The 16,371-nt window shown below is 44.6% G+C and overlaps 1 protein-coding gene across 9 annotated transcripts in view; it reads left to right on the top strand.

The window, feature by feature from the left end:
- LOC136114600 (netrin receptor DCC) overlaps positions 1–16,371 on the top strand; it is a 361,710-nt gene that overhangs the window by 1,684 nt on the left and 343,655 nt on the right. For 5 of the 9 annotated variants that reach the window (XM_071801688.1, XM_071801697.1, XM_071801698.1 and 2 more), the window contains exons 1-2: positions 1,189–1,275; positions 15,745–15,937. The gene's annotated coding sequence lies outside the window, so the exon portion shown is untranslated. Of the gene's footprint in view, positions 1–1,188; positions 1,276–15,744; positions 15,938–16,371 lie in introns of those variants that run through there. The other 4 variants (XM_071801696.1, XM_071801699.1, XM_071801689.1 and 1 more) reach the window with 3 other exon arrangements.

Below are 16,371 nucleotides of genomic sequence, written 5' to 3' on the forward strand. Positions count from 1 at the left end.
GGCTGTAAATCTGATGTCACGTTTCTTGAACAGTCGCCTTTGAGCTCACCTCTTGTCACGCAGCGTCCGTCACCTTTGTGTTTAATTCGTGCTCACCGTGGTGATTCACAAGGAACTGCCTGTGAGAACTCTCTGTTGCCATGAGCAGTTCCCAGCATTGCAGGAGTTGCCTATTTCCTTCTTCCCCCCGTGAACTTTCCCTTGAACTCCTCAAAAGATTACGAACAACAGTTGGAGAAACGCCAGAATGCGCTAGTTCATAAATAGCGAGAAGATTGGCAATCAGTGCCAAATGGGTTACAACTTTACCTTATTATAGCTTGGCATCTTCAACTTATTCTTGTATAACCTATTTTTCCAATTCATAAATGTGAATTCAATCTCTGTTTTTTACACCATCTAGATACCGCGGAGAAGGGATAATTAAGGAAGTGCCCAGTAAAATCATTCCTTTTATGTATCTTCCTGAATATCGAAGCAAATGGGACAAAGCATTAAAATCTTACAAGCTGTAATACGATAATTTGATACAAAGATTTTATTTTAACGCTCTCTGTGTGAATTCTGGTGGCTAAAAAGACTTCTACTGGGACAAAGAAAGCTCTCAATACTAAATATGTTCTGAATCAGTAACAACTTGTAAACTTGAGGGAGATGGCCCTGGGTATGGAGAGAGCTCTCAGAACCTATTATACATGTGTAAATGGCTCAAGTGTATAAAAAAATCCCTAAACCAGAAAACAAATAAAGAATCCTCCCCTTTTTGTCTTCTCTGACCCTCTCTCACTTCCCTCTGCCTGGAGCTGGTCAGATGTTACCATGTTGTGGGACATCCACCCATGTCTTTGATTTTTTGAGTTAGATTCCACATCTTTGTCGCAGAATGCAATGTGGAATCCAGCAGGTGTATTTTAATGCAAATAGGCCTTCTGGTTCCACTAAATGAGCACATTTTAAGAAACCATACTCCTGCCTCCGATATAGACCATGAGGGATGGCAGTGAATCCCTGCCCTGTGTTATGGCTCTCATGTTAACTCATACTAACAAATAATAACCCATTTTTGTCACATACTCACTGTTTAACCTGTAGTGCTGCTTTGCCAATTAAAGAAAACTTTGCTTCTTACGTACTAACTCCAAAAACTCCTTTTCCTTACTCGTAGGACACTGGTCTATACCACAGCGTAACCCACAGTGGGGCTGATTTCATCCCGGGATTTTGTTGACCTGCTGCATGTTAAACCATACCCTGGTGATGTCCTTACCACTAACTGTAAGTTGCATGTATCTACTGCGTGGTTTTGTATTTTTGGCAGCGTTCTGGAAACCCCAAAGTGACCGGCTGTAAATTCTGCAGCCTTTTCACAGGAGCGAGTATGTTGCTCTGTGTGTGCTCCCAACAGTCCCCCCCCGTTTATCCCCAAAATAAAGTTGGGGGGGTTTATTAAATACTGAAATTATCAACACTTACCTTCAAAGGAAATACTTTATTCTATGTTTATTCTCTTATTCAACCTTTCTTTGAAAAATTGAAAAAGTGTAGTGGTAGTATGAGGAAGCTGGACTTTATTATTTCACTCTATAAATTCAGCATTTAATACCAGTTTTCTGCATTTACATGGCTTTCCACCCAAATGTGGCTTCCCTAATAAGCCATTCTCAGTGTGAACTGCTAATTTACCTCAAATTTGATTCTCTTTGAGCTTGGCTCTCTAAACTTAGAGGAAATGTAGAATGATGACTATCACAGCTATGTGGCCAATCAGGAAAACATCTCACTGCTACTTCATTTCTGTGCTAATATTTTTCTTCGTGTGGATCTCATGGCAGAAAACAACATTTTTCATCTTTGAACTTTACTGACCTGGCAGTTTTTTTCCAGCCATTATCTTACAATACTTTATGATCCAAAAATAATGGATAACTAAACAAAATAACCCCTCCCAGCTGCTCCTATGTGCAGCAGTTTCCTCATCTCTGCAATTGCCTGTACTAATTAATGAGACCTGCTGACACACTGACTGTTCTCAAGAAGAGAATAGAGTTTTTAAGACCTTGGCACTGGGGAGGCCAAACCTCAAATCCTGGGGGCAGTTTTGGGCTCCTCACCTCAGGGCTTAAATGGTGGCACCAGAATCACCTCAGGGCTCAAAATGGTGGTCAGAGTGGTGGTAGGATCACCTCAAGAGAAAGGCCTTGAGGTGCTGGAGCGAGTGGAGAAAAGGGAACGGAGCTGGGGAAGGGGCTGGAGCACAAGTGTGATGGGAGCGGCTGAGGGACCTGGGGGGTTCAGCTGGAGAACAGGAGCTGAGGGGAGACAGGGACACAAAGAAACGGCCTCAAGTTGCACCAGGGGAGGTTGAGGTTGGTTCTGGGGAACAATTTCTTCCCCAAAGGGACATTGGAACAGGCTGCCCAGGGCAGTGCTGGAGTCACCATCCCTAGAGGGGTTGGAAATACACACAGATGAGGTTCTCAGGGACATGGGGTAGTGCCAGGGGTGGGTTAATGGTTGGACTCAATCTTGAGGGGCTTTTCCAACCCAAACGATTCTTCCCAAGGCAGCCCATGGTCTCAAGCCCCTCGGACAGGCAGCAGCAGGTCCCTGCAGGTCCCACGATGCTGCTGCAGCCCCAGCTCCTCTCCTGGGCACCACCGTGCGAGCTGCGACTCATCACCCAGCGCCGTGTAATCAGGCTCATTGACAAGTGCTATCAAACGCTAATTATTGCCATTTGCATAAATAGAGGTGAGCTCATCAGCGCCAGCTGCTCCCCCGGAGCCTGCGGTGTGGGTACCTCTGTGCCGAACGGCAATTTGGGGGAAGAACGGGGGAAAATGGGGATGGAGGAGGAAGCCACGGGGTTGTGTGGAGCAAGTTTCACTCCTCAGAGTCCTTCCATGGCCGAGCAGCCACGTCCCATCGGCCACACGTTTTTCCATGAGTTGACTTTGCTCCTTTTTGGTTCCCAAAGCCCCAAAACCTGCATTTTCTTACAAGCACAGCAAATTACTCATGTTCAGCATGATTTGCATTATTTTTCAAGAAAAAGCCCCGTCGTGGAGACTGAAAAACCACTGCTGATTAGGACAAGGTGGATGATGTGGCTGTTATGATATTTAATAGCGCCTTCATTGCCTACTCAACCCTTAACAGGCTCTCAAATGCACATTTATTCCATTTTAACCCCATTTGAATGTGCTCTTGATTTAAGGCCGTGGTTGGGGTGTTGCTTGGGGATGATGCTGCAGCTCTTGAGCGGTGACAGTGACAATTTTTTCATGTTCTTGCTGTAACAGGGACCTTTTACTGCATAGAAATCCGTTATTGGCTGCGGGTGTGTCAAGGTTTAAGGCATGGCAGCAATAAACCATGGCAGACGCTCTCTGTTATCCCCTTTACCTCCGGCCACCCCTTCCGTTAGATGGGAAAGATGATAAGAAAGATAAGGGGAAGGGAAGAGAGACTTAGACTTCAAGTTGGAGAGTTTGAAAGGGTTTTACTCATGCTGCTAATAAATAGAGAATATATATACAAAGTATACAAAGCCAATCTCAAGGGCTTGATGTGGAGTTGGCGTCACTCCAGCAGCAGAGCTGGGTGTGCGGAGCAGGTGTAGGGCTTGAGGCCTGTAGATCACAGACAGACAGACAGGGTCCTCTCCAGATGCCGGCCATGGTCGAAGGTAGCGTGACCCTCGTGATCACCCTCTTATATAGGGGCTATGACGATTATGGGATGGATTATTGGTCAGTTCTAGGCACCTGTTCCATCCACCCCTCTCACAACGGAACACAGGAAAACTTATCAGTCTTTCTTAGCTAACATAGTAATAAACCTAAACTTAAACCTAAACCTAAACTTGAGCTTCTTTAGCATTCCCTTGGTCTCTTATCAGCACCGAGTGCAGCATCCGAGGAAAAATATGCAGCTAAACCTCAGAAAAGTGCAGCCACCTAGAAGAGCTGAGCTGAAAGAAAATCACTAAAAGAGAACCGGTCTTGTTTTTAACAAAACCAGGAGAGAGTGACAGCAGAACCAAAGGTTATAGATGCGTGCGATTCTTGGGTTTATTTGATTTGGACAAAGAGAAGAGGGAGGTAAAAAAAAACCAAGGTGGTTTAAGTTTTGGAGTGAAAAGAAAGGAAAACAGCAATTTATTGAGTTTTGACAGAACACTCCATCACTTCCTCCTCTTCCAGGAACAAAAGCGAATTAAAGAAAAAAGAGACAATGGGAGGTACAAACTTTTTTCCAAAGGGAAACATGGATTGTTTTAACGAATGTTAATGTTGGTGGTGAAATCCTTTCCTGATGGCACCAAGCGTTAGTTATATTACATTATAAAATGATATTACTGTGTTTTGAGTATTGTCTTTCTGCATCAATCTGCTCAAAGTAGCAAGAACGTTTCCAGAGGTTGGGAAAATAATAATAATAATTTAATAATAATAATAATGAGGAATAATAATTTGAGGATGAGGATTTTTGCATTGGCCCAATTCCTTCTTGCTCTTTGTTCTGCATCGAGTGCCAGCCAGAGGAAAGCATGTTGTACATAGCACCTATGTATCTGTGGAAGAAATGAGTTGCTATTGGAATATTGGGTGGAGACGGCGCTCAAAAGGGTTTTTTTTGCATTCAGTAGATTTATGCCGATCGCAAAGCCAAATGTGAGGTTGTTACGCCCGTTGTGCCGCCAACCTGAATCTGGTTTGCAAGCAAAAGCTTTGGTTTGTTCCCCCCGTGGGTGAGAAATTCATGACTCTGCGAAGCTTTTGGCACAAGGTGGAGGCTCTCAGGGTTTTGCTTTGAGCTGCTCATTTCTCTCCAAACAGAGCTCAGGCTGTGGGAAAAGCACAACTAAGGCACCCTGGAGGATTCATGCTGCTGGCCCTGATAAGCAAACCCATGGAATATTGCTCAGCTCAGCTTGCTGGGGTAGTCTGAGCTTAAAAATCAAAGGAATCAGAAATACCGCCCCCAAAACATCGCGACTTCCACAGCAATATAATATCCATTAATAGCTGCGTGCTCATTTCACCACCAGCATCTCTCGCTTGCCTGGTCCTCGGGGTCATGGATGTGCATTTCACGACATGTTTTTTCATACACAACAGTAACAGCAGTTGTCATGTTTTATTTATTCCCATCGCACAATGTCCCCGTTAACTTCAGGACCTGTGGGTCGCTCAGTTCCCCTCGCACGGAAGGCACCGAGGTGTTGGGGTTCAATCCATGTTCGTTTAAAATAATAAATATAGGCGTTTGGAGTAAATAGCACCACTACATTTAGCACCGTAGGCTTGTTGCTCACCTGAGCCCACCCAAATCTCTGCTTATTTTTACAGAAAGGGGTTATTTGCTCCCATATTTCCCCTTAGAACCCCTTAAAAAGTACAACTCAGGGCTACCATAAATGTAAATACGTGCGTTTGCAAGCTGTAATGGATTAACAATGCTTGTGGAGCTTTTATCGAAGGAAAAATCACTATAATCATCATAAAAATCTCTACCTTACAGATATACTTAATGGAAATGTATTATACGCACAGGGAATGTTTACTTTGTTGCTTAAAACTGCCTGCGTGATGCAGAAATATTTAATGGAAATATATGTTATACATTGAATTCTTTTACTGTTTCACTTAAGTAACTCCTTCCGTAGAGCAGCGGTTGTTAATAGAAACATGCTGGAAAGCCGTTTAGTATAAAAAGTAACGTTTTCATGGCTTTTTTTCCCCCCAAATACTCTGCGACAACCAATGTTTAATAGACCTTTTTCTACCGGGATCTTCATAGGGTTGGTAGGAGTCCCACCCTCAAACTGTTTTATTGGTGACCACGTGGAAGGACAAATGGTCACCCTGGAGTTGCGGTTGGCGATGCTGAACCTCAGGGGCTTCAAAAATGAGCAAAAGAGTCGATTTTTCCGCAGGTGAAGAGTCATTTTGGGACAGAGAACAGCGGCTGGTTTTGGGTCATCGTGTTGTACAGAGATGACCTGATCTCTTGCTTTGGAATTGGGTTCCTGCTTGGACACCAGGTTGACTTTGTTGCTTCTAACGAGCTGAGCCTGCTCCACCCTGAGGGAATGAGGCCAGGGCCAAACTCAGCACACATGGGCTTAATTAATCAGTTTATTTAATAAGAATAGGGAGGTGGGTGGGTTTTTTCTTGCTTGTGGTAGTTTGGTTTCTTCCATGGGTTGGTGAGGAGCTGCTTCTTGCTTGCAAGGTGAGATTTGCAGAGGGTGTAGTTGCTCTGTGTGGTTTCTTCCTTTTATTTTATGTTGTGTTTTCATAGTTATGTGGCTGCACATGTGATTATAGCAAATGTTTAGTGGCTTTTTTACGTGGTAGTTTTATCTCCTGGAGTTTTTCCTGAGCTTTATGGGTTTGGTTTTGGGTTGGATGAGCATAGTGAGCGGGGAATCGTGGTCCTGGTTATTGAGACATTACGAATAATCCATTTGTTCACCCTTCCTGTAAAGATGATTGATAATGAAATTAATGTTAGAAATATCTAATGTTATTTTATTAGATGAAGAACTGCTGAGTAATTGTTTGGTGGGACATAATTTCAAGAAGCGCTGTCAATGTAGAGGCTACAAGTTGGTTTTATGGACTGGCTGTGAAGTAAGGATGTTTTTGGATCTGTTTTTATGCTAAAGGCTGTTCCCAAATTGTCAAAGGGATTTTAAACTGAAAACAATGGATTTTGGTAACCCCAGGGATGGGGTAACTGATATAAATATATGGATTGGCTGTGGGGCAGCCTGACTGGGTGAATTCTCTTTATCTAGAAGAAATGTATTTAAACTGGGTTTTCTCATGCTGCTTAAACCCGGGAGCACTTGCTTGGACCTCTCAGGTCCTCGCTGACAAAGCTTCCTTAGAAATCTTGAAATACGATGCTTTGCTAATGCAGAAACTGTGCCGACCTCCAGCTAATTGAATATTGACCTCATTTCAATAGACAAAGAGGTGATGAGTGGCTGGGAATCCATCAGCTCGAATGGTCAGGTTGTATCAACGCTTCCTTTGTGCTGGGAAGAAAATGGCAGTGGTGGCTGATGTGTAATTTTGGGACTGTTAAAGGTTGGGTTACCCAAAGCTTTAAATCACGGTGGGTGGAGGTGAATGGGAATTAAATGAGAAGTGCCGGAGGGGAAAAATGAATGGAGTAAGAACATCCTATTGAGCTTAATGGTAAAGATATGAAAATATTGTTATGGAAGTGCACAGAAGAGGGGAAAGTGGGATAAATGGTGGTGAATGTGGAGTTTGGTTCAGATCTGACATGTAAGAAAAGGTAAAGAGCAATGATCAAATATGTGGGAAATCGATTTTACTTGATTTTTGTGATACAAAGAACTGAACTATGTGGGGTCTAAGCTTACGGCTCCATGCGGAGAATATAGATTGACTGAGAATTGAGAAGTGGTGGGTAATAGATGGAATCTGGAGCTTAAAATAAAAGTCTAGAGGGCACAAATTAATCACTGGTTGCATTCTGGTTGGGGAGAACATCACTCCATGCAGGTGTTTGATATTGGCTGCTTTTGTGTGCTTAAAGAGAGAAAACAGTCACTGGAGAGACTTGGGCCTTTTCTCCTGTTTATCTCATTATCTCAGCAGCCAAATTCCTTCAGCTTGCTTGAAAAAACAACACAAAATCCAAACCCAATTGCTCAGCTGGTTGGAGTCGCATCTGAAACGCAGAGGCTGCAATAAAACTCATGGAATGTCGGAGAGGTTTTTTAGGTTTTACTACAGGAAATGGTAACGTTTATGTGAAGGAAAAGACTTTTAGACAAACTTCCCCAATTTCTGGAAGCCCCGTTGCCCAGGGGAATGGGCAGAGGATTCTTTTCATGGCTTTGTTAAGCCAGCCTTATCTACAGAAGCCTAAAAGTGCTGCTACAACACAAGATAGGAGCGGAGTGAAATGTCAATACCAGTCAGTGTAATGCACCGGTGGTTTCTGACACAAGAAAGGAGAAGGATCGTTGATCTTTAACCATGTTTTTTGTATGAGACACTTGACAGCTTTGCATCCACCTTCTATCATCTCCTCTTGGGGTATTTCTGGCCTTCCTACGTGTGGTGGAGACAACTCGGGGTTCTGGGTGAGTCGGATACAGCTGTATCATGGGGAAATAAGTCTCCACAAGAACTTATCCTGAAAATAAAGTGATCTTGTGGCAGGGTCACAAGTCTTTTGTGTCAACATCTGTTATCCAAGCATCTTGGGCAGCCTTAAAGCTTCTTGCTCCTGCCCTGATCCCAAGAATGGTTGGGATTTCTAAGCTAATTAATCTCGGCCTGAGTTCATTTGGCCAATGCAGAAGATGTTAATGCTTTTGGAGCCTGTTCTTGGGTGATCTTCAAGTGGTTCTTAGGACCGGGCAGCTCAAATAAGTTAATTGTAGTGGTGGCTTTTCTCCTTAAAGAAAGGAGTGAAATAGGACAATGTGCCAGACCTCAAGGTCATCTTTTAATTCTTCTCTTGTCCCCAAGATACTTACATGGGAAGGGAAAGGTGCCTAAGGAAGTGAAGCTTTTGGGGATTAACCTTTTGGAGAAAGATGCAGGGAGAAAAAGAGCTTGAGACCCCAGGGTATGTCGAGGATCACTACATGGGGCAAGAGATCTACTGATGAAAAATGATTTCTGGGTCATGTCTGCAAAGCTTCTCGTATTTAAGCTCTTCAGTTGCTGTTCCGGGAGCTGTTGGTGCTTATGTGCCATATGCTCTTTGTGGTGAACCGGTGGAAATCTGTGTGCAAGCACAAGGTTTGTCTCCTATTTCTGGTAACCTAGTGCCTCCAGCAGAGCAGATGCGATCTGCTCAACTATAAAAATGGTCTCTCTTGAAAAATCATGTAGACGGGCTTGAAATAGCTGTGCTGTTTGTGCTGTGGAAGAAGAAATGGGTTCTGGAGCTGAAATGTAATGTCCTGAAATAGTTGTGAGCGGAGATGGATCGAGGCAGCGGTTCTGATTTGGGAAGGGACATGTGGGGCTTGGTCATGAGAGAGGACCCCAAATGGGGAAGAGATGTGAGAGGTGCACATCCTGGTCTGTTGCTGCTTGTCACAGCAAGTTATCCATGCTGAGTCCTGTACCAGGGTCTACATGGGCTTGGGTGTCCCTTCCTCAACCAAGACCATTTGTGCTGGAGTGCGTCCCCTTCTGCCTTCCAGCGATGGGTGATCTCTGATATATCAGAGGGTCATTTTGGTTGGAGAAGACCCTCAAGATGGAGTCCAACTGTTCACCCACCCTTGGCACTGCCCCATGTCCCTGAGAACCTCATATCGCCTCAGCCCTGAGGGGGTTCTGGCGCTGCCATTTTGGGCCCTGAGGGGATTCTCCCAAAACTGCCCCCAGGATTCACAGTTTGTCCTCCCCAGGTCCCAGCACAGGGACGGTCGCTGCCCTGGGCCTGCTGGCCACACCAGTGCTGGTACCAGCCAGGATGCTGGTGGCCTTTTTGGCCACTTGGGCACATACTGGTTCATATTCAGCCAACACTGTCAACCAGCACCACTATGTCTGTGACTGTTTCTGTGCTGGCGTGCGTCGTTATACCAGCAGTACAGGGATAGGAATGTTTCCCTTCTCTCACCTTAAACTATGAGTTCCCAATGGTGAAGAATGTGTTTTCATAGTGATCATGGTGACTCTGGCTTAACAAATCCAGCCATAATCTGACTCAAACAGCAGCATTTCTTAGCCGGGCGGTCTCAAATGATGGGGAGAAGGAACATTTCTCATTGCACCAGGGTGGTGGGAAAGGTCTGGTTTGGACTGGGTAGCAATTTTAAGGCCTGGGTTGGTTTAACATCTTGCAATGTGCTGATTTTCCAGCCCTAAGGAGCAAGGGGAGCTCCACGACAGAGATTTTTATAGACCTGACATTTAAAGTCATTAAGACTCAATTAGATTTCTTGTTGAAATCATTTTAGCCTGATTTTTTTGTCCCAGACTGATGACTGGGAATTATCTCATTTCCCTCAGAGGGGCACTGGTGTCATTGGGAAAAGCCATTGCTTTTTGCTATTGCTGCATGGTGGATGCCATCCCCAAAGTCCTGTTGGGAATTTCCCTGTGGGTTTGAAATTTGTTGGGTTTTTATCCTACTTAATCCAAAATATTGATCAATGAACATGAAGATATTCAGTTTTCCAGCTGCTCTTTTGCTGAAAAGCTCCATTGGGACCTGACTCCCTTCAATTCTCAGCACATAGGACATGCAAACTGAAAATGGTCCTGATTTTCATCCCTCCTTAGAGGAAAGAGCTTTCTTGATGACTCCTATGAATAGAAGCAGACCAGCAATGCTTTCGATAGAGCATGGGATATATTATAATAAGAGCATCATTTTAATTGGGAGAGACCCTCAAGATGGAGTCCAACCATTAACCTCATTAATTCTGGGCTGCGTAGCTCGGAAGAGAGGATGAGATTGGGACCACAACCTCCATAAAGCATCAGAAGTGCAGGTTTAGTGTTTGCCGAGTGCTTGTGGTACCTAATGGGGGAGTTTGGCTGCTGAGCCTCGTTAAGATGAGGAGCTGCAGCTCCTCAAGTAAAACCATTTAAGGTCAGGGAAACGCAATTTTGTGTTGAAAATGACTTGGAACAAATTGTATTTGTCTGACTCTTGGAAACCAGGCCAAAACATCTCGGTTTGAGGGCTTTTGAGATGTTTTATTTGGGATGAAGGGTTTATTGAGGGCTTGTGAGATGGTTTATTTGTCTGCGATGTTTTGAGGTGCGTTCAGATGGGCGATTCGGAATAAGTCAAGTTCTGAAGAGGCAATCTGGGGATGTTTTGGTAAAAGGAAAGTGGTTTTCTTACCAGGCTTGTTGAGCTGAGTGGGTTCTGCTGCGAGCACAACACTCAAACACCTCATTGGACTCAAAGGGAGCAGCCGAGGCCGTCACAGTCACGCCGCATCCTCCTCTTGTGTCTGCATCTCCCCAAAGCATCAGCGAGGGACCGAAAGAGCCCCGGTAAAATTGCTTTGTGCTCCATTAGGAGAAAATCTGTTTGTTTGTTTTTGAAAGGAAAAGATGGATGAGCCGGTTCTAACCTTCCAAAGGAGGCATGACTTGTGGTGGGGAGAATAAATCATAGAAATCAGGAGTATCACGAAAAGACAAAGCTTGGAGGCAGCAATTTCAGAGCAGGCCGAGGAGGTACGAATCACGCTGTGAGGGTAATTAACACAGGAAAAGTCCTTTCTGGGCTTGTGATGGGATTTGATCAAAACCAGAGCTTTATTTTCTTCAAATAAACCCTCTCACTGCATCCCAGACTGGAATTGCCCAGCCCTATAAAACATGGGAGCTGGTTTAAATGATTACTGGTTTCTTTCAGCATAAAATCAACCAAGATCGCGTCTGATGAGGATGAGCAATATCAGAAAAAGGAATTACAAGGTACTGAAGAGAACCTGATGTGAAAAGCCATTATTTTTCCCTGTGTGGGGAGAGCAAAGCAAACAGCCAAAATAGATTGGCAAGCAGAAATTTCCATTCATTACAAGGCTGAGATAAAATTTCTCACAATTTGTCCTGTGCAGAGCTTTGGATGTTGGAATCAATTTTCTATGCAGGGAGATACTACAGGAAAATGAGCATTCAAGTTTGTAGCTGTCTGTGAGTGCAAACACAGGCTGGATCTAAGGAGAAATTTGCTGCTTGAAGCACCTTCCTCTTAATAAACTTGGATAATTCTCCGTTATCCCCTTCTCCCATCCTTGGGGATGTGTTGTTCTGTCAAGGAGAGAGGTAAAAGCTCTTTTTAAAGTCTATTTTATGTGTTTATGTATAATCCAGCAGCCTTTCTCACATCTTTGCTACATGGAGCACGTTATCCCTCAGCAGGGCTGTTGGTCTGGTTTCTAATGTTGGGCAATACACTGAAACTGGATGGTATGAGGAACCCACCTTCAAGTTTAAAGGAGAGTAAACTAAAGAATATTAGAATTAATATGTTATTGATAATTGTATTGTCTAATAAATATTAGATTGGGGTCTTATATGAAGTTGAGGAGGGGGAGATTGTCTGAGTGATGCTGAGAAGTTGTGGTCCAGCATAGAAGGCTTGATAAAGTTGAGAAAGAACCAAGAGCTGTTGAGTCGGGGGTCTGAAGATGGAAATGGGGGTGTTGGTGTGCAAGGCCATCGCTGCCTGGACCCCGAAATTGTTCGCTTGCCACCAGCCAGCCCTGCTACCCAATTGGAGTCCTCCCAGCACTTTTTGGGCTGCTCTGCTAGATGGTGCTGTTGCCTCGGTTTCCGAGAGGAGTTTGTGAGCTGGTCCTCAGCAGATGGTCCTGGGAGGAGAATTAATGCTTATTCAATTAACTGTATCAGCCCGTGGTTAAAACAACATCAAGCGCTGTGTTCTGGGGACTGCGGAGAGCTGGTTGGAGCACGGCGGCTGCCAAACCACGCTCGGCGGCGGCCAAAACCATGGCTGAGATGGGCCAGAGCTCCTCCTGAAGCTGCTGCCGGGCTCCAGGTTTCATCAACACAAACTCTACGATCCCGTGTACTTTAAACAACTGCACAAGCAGCATCCTTAATCTCCTGGTTTTAGAGGAACAAGGCAAAGCAAACTCTATGGGAATGTCAGGAGATTAGGACAAGAAGAAACCAACACTGTAGCCATTAAAGTCTTATTTTAGCTCCATTTCAGCGGAGGGAAAACTGCTTTGAAATGTTACCAGGTAGAAATTTGCTCTGAGTTCTCTCTCTATGAATCTGGAGGAACTTCGCTGCGCTTAACGGTGATATTTAATATTAAAGCGAGTCTTTTCTTTGAGGAATATCCCCAAAAAGCTGCGACAATATTAGAACTAGAACTACTAAACCATAAATCCAACAATCACCCAGGGTCTGCTGTTGGTGAGCGTGTTGTGGTTGGGCCTAAACTGTGCCTAATTTAAGTGTGTTTCTCTTAGCATGCTTACCATGAAGGTCAAATTCAAGCAGAACTCTTGGCACCAAAATGGTTTTAGTCCTTCATATCTGGGTAAAATCCAGCATTTCCCACTTGTGTACCTTGTGTGGTTCCAGTGGGACTGCTGCTCAGTCAAGATTAACTAAAACCCATCCTAGTGCTGGGCTTGGTGTCTGTCAGGGTCTAACTTGGGGTGCTGGGAAATGCCCCGGCTTTGTGCTGCTTGCGATTCCGTGCGCGGCTTTGCAGGGTTGAGATTTTCTTATAGCGGGTTCTTCCGAACACAAGTCCAGGGTGGGGTGGATGGACGTGGCCCTTTGTCTCTCCTGCTGAAGCCCTTTTACCTCCCCCAGCTCATTAAATATTAATTGCTGTGGTGTCAAACCCAACTCTCCCACCTCCCAGCTGCCTGCAGAGCTGTGAAGCTGCTTGCTGGCCTGATAAATATTTAATTACTGCATGAAGTGAAGCAGCTCTGCTCCTGTGATGGCCGAGAGCATCAGGTCAGAGCACATGGGCAGCACCCGAGCTTCAGAGGTGGCCTCTGGCTGTGCAGGAGATGAGGATGAAAACCCAATCAAGCAGGTAGTGATTTCCTTTTGTTCTTTGCCCAAGGTGGCAGGAAGGTTGGATTTGGGGAATGATATTGTCTTGGAGGTGGTTGGAAAAGACCTTGAAGATTGAGTCCAACCATAACCCAACACTAAACCGCGTCGCTAAGAACCTCATCTGTGTGTATTTCCAACTCCAGCACTGCCCTGGGCAGCCTGTTCAATGCCCCACAGCCCTTTGGGGAAGAAATTGTTCCCCAGAACCAACCTCAACCTCCCCTGGTGCAACTTGAGGCCGTTTCTTTGTGTCCCTGTGTCCCCTCAGCTCCTGTTCTCCAGCTGAACCCCCCAGGTCCCTCAGCCGCTCCCATCACACTTGTGCTCCAGCTCCATTCCCTTCTCTCCACTCTCTCCAAGTCATTTCTTGACATGATGGCCCCAAAACTGAACAGAAGAGGAATTCCACACTATAGAAGTGGGGTGTCTGAAGCATTTCACACGCTCTTAACTTGCACATTGGGCAGAAGCACAGAGGACCTGGTGATTTGCAGATTGTTGTTCCCTCAAGAACCAACTTGGGAAGAACCCTGGTCCCCAGCTGCGGTGACAACCGCGGTCGGCGATGTTCGATTTAACGGGTATATTTATAGCAGGTTTAGCTGCAGACTATAACGGCTTCGTGTGAGGTTTCCTTATATAATGGTGATGTTGCAGCACCTCGGGTTCCTCCGACAGTGAATTCCACAGCTAATTTCTCTCCCCCACACACCTGAAAGGAATGGGAGCAGCAGGCTGCAAGTCTCTTAAGGAGAGACTTAAAAGCCGGCTCTGAACCTCAAGTGAATGTTGTAACAATGCTCAGTGATAACATGGCTTAGTAATCATTAAAAAAAGAGGCTTTGGACAGAAGTGTCTGAGTTGGATGAGTCTGGAAAAAAAATATTGAGTTTCTGGTGCTGTAACTAATCTCTGACAGCAAGCTCTGCTATCTTAATTTTCAGAATAACTGTTAATATGTGTGTTCAGCACTTTTCTTTGGAAGAAACTAATGTATTATAATGTTAAATTGAGATTCCTGTTGACGACAAACCCTGAGGAAGCAGGCAGTGGGACACCATGGTTTATATTTTCCAATCAATCGTGTGAAGTTTGGAAACTATGCCCTGGAGGACTGAAAATGTATTTATTCCTTGTTGTAAGGTAAATCAGAGCAAAAGAGAGGCCATGGGTAGCGTGTCAGCCCGATACAGAAATCACAGCCCGTTCAATAACAGGTTGTGTTAAACACATTTTATTAACTTTGCATCAGTGTTTCTGACATCACGTTCTTACGCTTCTTCTAATTTTGATAAATTAGAGCGCCTATTAAATGGAAACTTCTTCTCTAATATCAAGCGAGTGCGATGAAGTCAGATTCACTCGTTAATGGTAATTGCAATGATTATAAAGTTGCTCAAGGTTGCTGTTTCTGGAAATGCACCTTTTTGCACTGCTCCGGACCCGAGTGGTTTTGCTCATTTGCTCAAGTAATTTGCAGATTAGATGTAGAATCTATTTAAAAACCTCCTGAATTCTGCCTCTTTAGTATCCGTATCCCTTTGGCAGCTTAAGACGTCTAAATAAATGAAATTAATAAGAAATTAATCTGATGCAAGCTTTGTGAAAAGAAGTCATTTCATAACAAGAGCCAAATGAGTGATTCGCGATGAATAATTGAGCTGACATCTTTGTTTTTCTTGCTCATGCAGCTTCAGCAAACAGATTTCTGCATCCTTCAATTAACAGCAGAAAGCTTTAGACAAATTTGGGGTGAATGTTCTCAACAGGATGGCTTGTTCACAAAAAGCCTCTTCAGCATCCAAAATTGCAGTTTGATGTGATTTTGCTTTTGTGAGGAGCCGTGTGTTGACATGGAGACCCCACCAATGACCCGCATGGTGACCAAGCCCCATGATGTTCGAGTCTTTGCTTGACCAATAACTTGATTTTGGCTGAAAGTGGGTCCCTTTGGCTGCTTGTGAGACCTGGGGACGTTGGGCACAGCTGGTAGGTGGCCACATGGACCCATGAGAGGTTGGGTGGGCTGTTGAGGTCTCCTCTTGCAAGACCCCCCCTGGTCTCCGTGAGCTTTGAGACTGGAGCGGACACCAGAATGTGTGATGTGCTCTCGGGTGAGATTGTACATTTGTGCTTGTTTTCTTCCTTTCAGCCCAATTTCAGAGACTTGTGTATCTTCCAAATCCACCGGGAGCCTGTAAATGTTGTCATCAACATTACACCAGTCGCTCATTTTCATCCGTGGCAAATCTTGACTAAAAACTGCTTATTTAGCACCCCCTCGGCGTCCTCGCCGGCCTCTCCCTGATGAGTGTTGGACAACGAAGAGAACTTGAATTATTAAGGTAACACATTTTCACCAAGCTGTTTATAAGACAGAAAAATTTGCAGAAAGGATTTGCCAAGTCCTGAAATACAACCCTTCATTTGAAGACGCGTTTTGAAGTCCTGTGGTTGCTTCCTTAAGACGCAGCCACCAGAATACCCCAAAGAAATGATTTAAACTGGTTCTTCCCCAGTTCTTGCTGGGAGGTTCATAGCGATGTCTATGGATTTGTTGCTCTGTTTTGATGGCACAGCTGGACGTTCGGCCTTGCTCCGAATCTGACCGCACGTGGTCAGCACCCAACTTGGGTGCAAGCACTTGGCTGACTGTCCCATGTGTTCAACTTTGATTTATCGGGTATTTATTGATCTTCGATTTTAGATGTCGTGCTTACATCTGGTTGGGTTTCAGTGGATGAGGAACATGTTGTGTTATCCGATCAAAATGTGCCCA

This window comes from Patagioenas fasciata, chromosome W, assembly GCF_037038585.1.
Source record: "Patagioenas fasciata isolate bPatFas1 chromosome W, bPatFas1.hap1, whole genome shotgun sequence".
NCBI lineage: Eukaryota > Metazoa > Chordata > Aves > Columbiformes > Columbidae > Patagioenas > Patagioenas fasciata.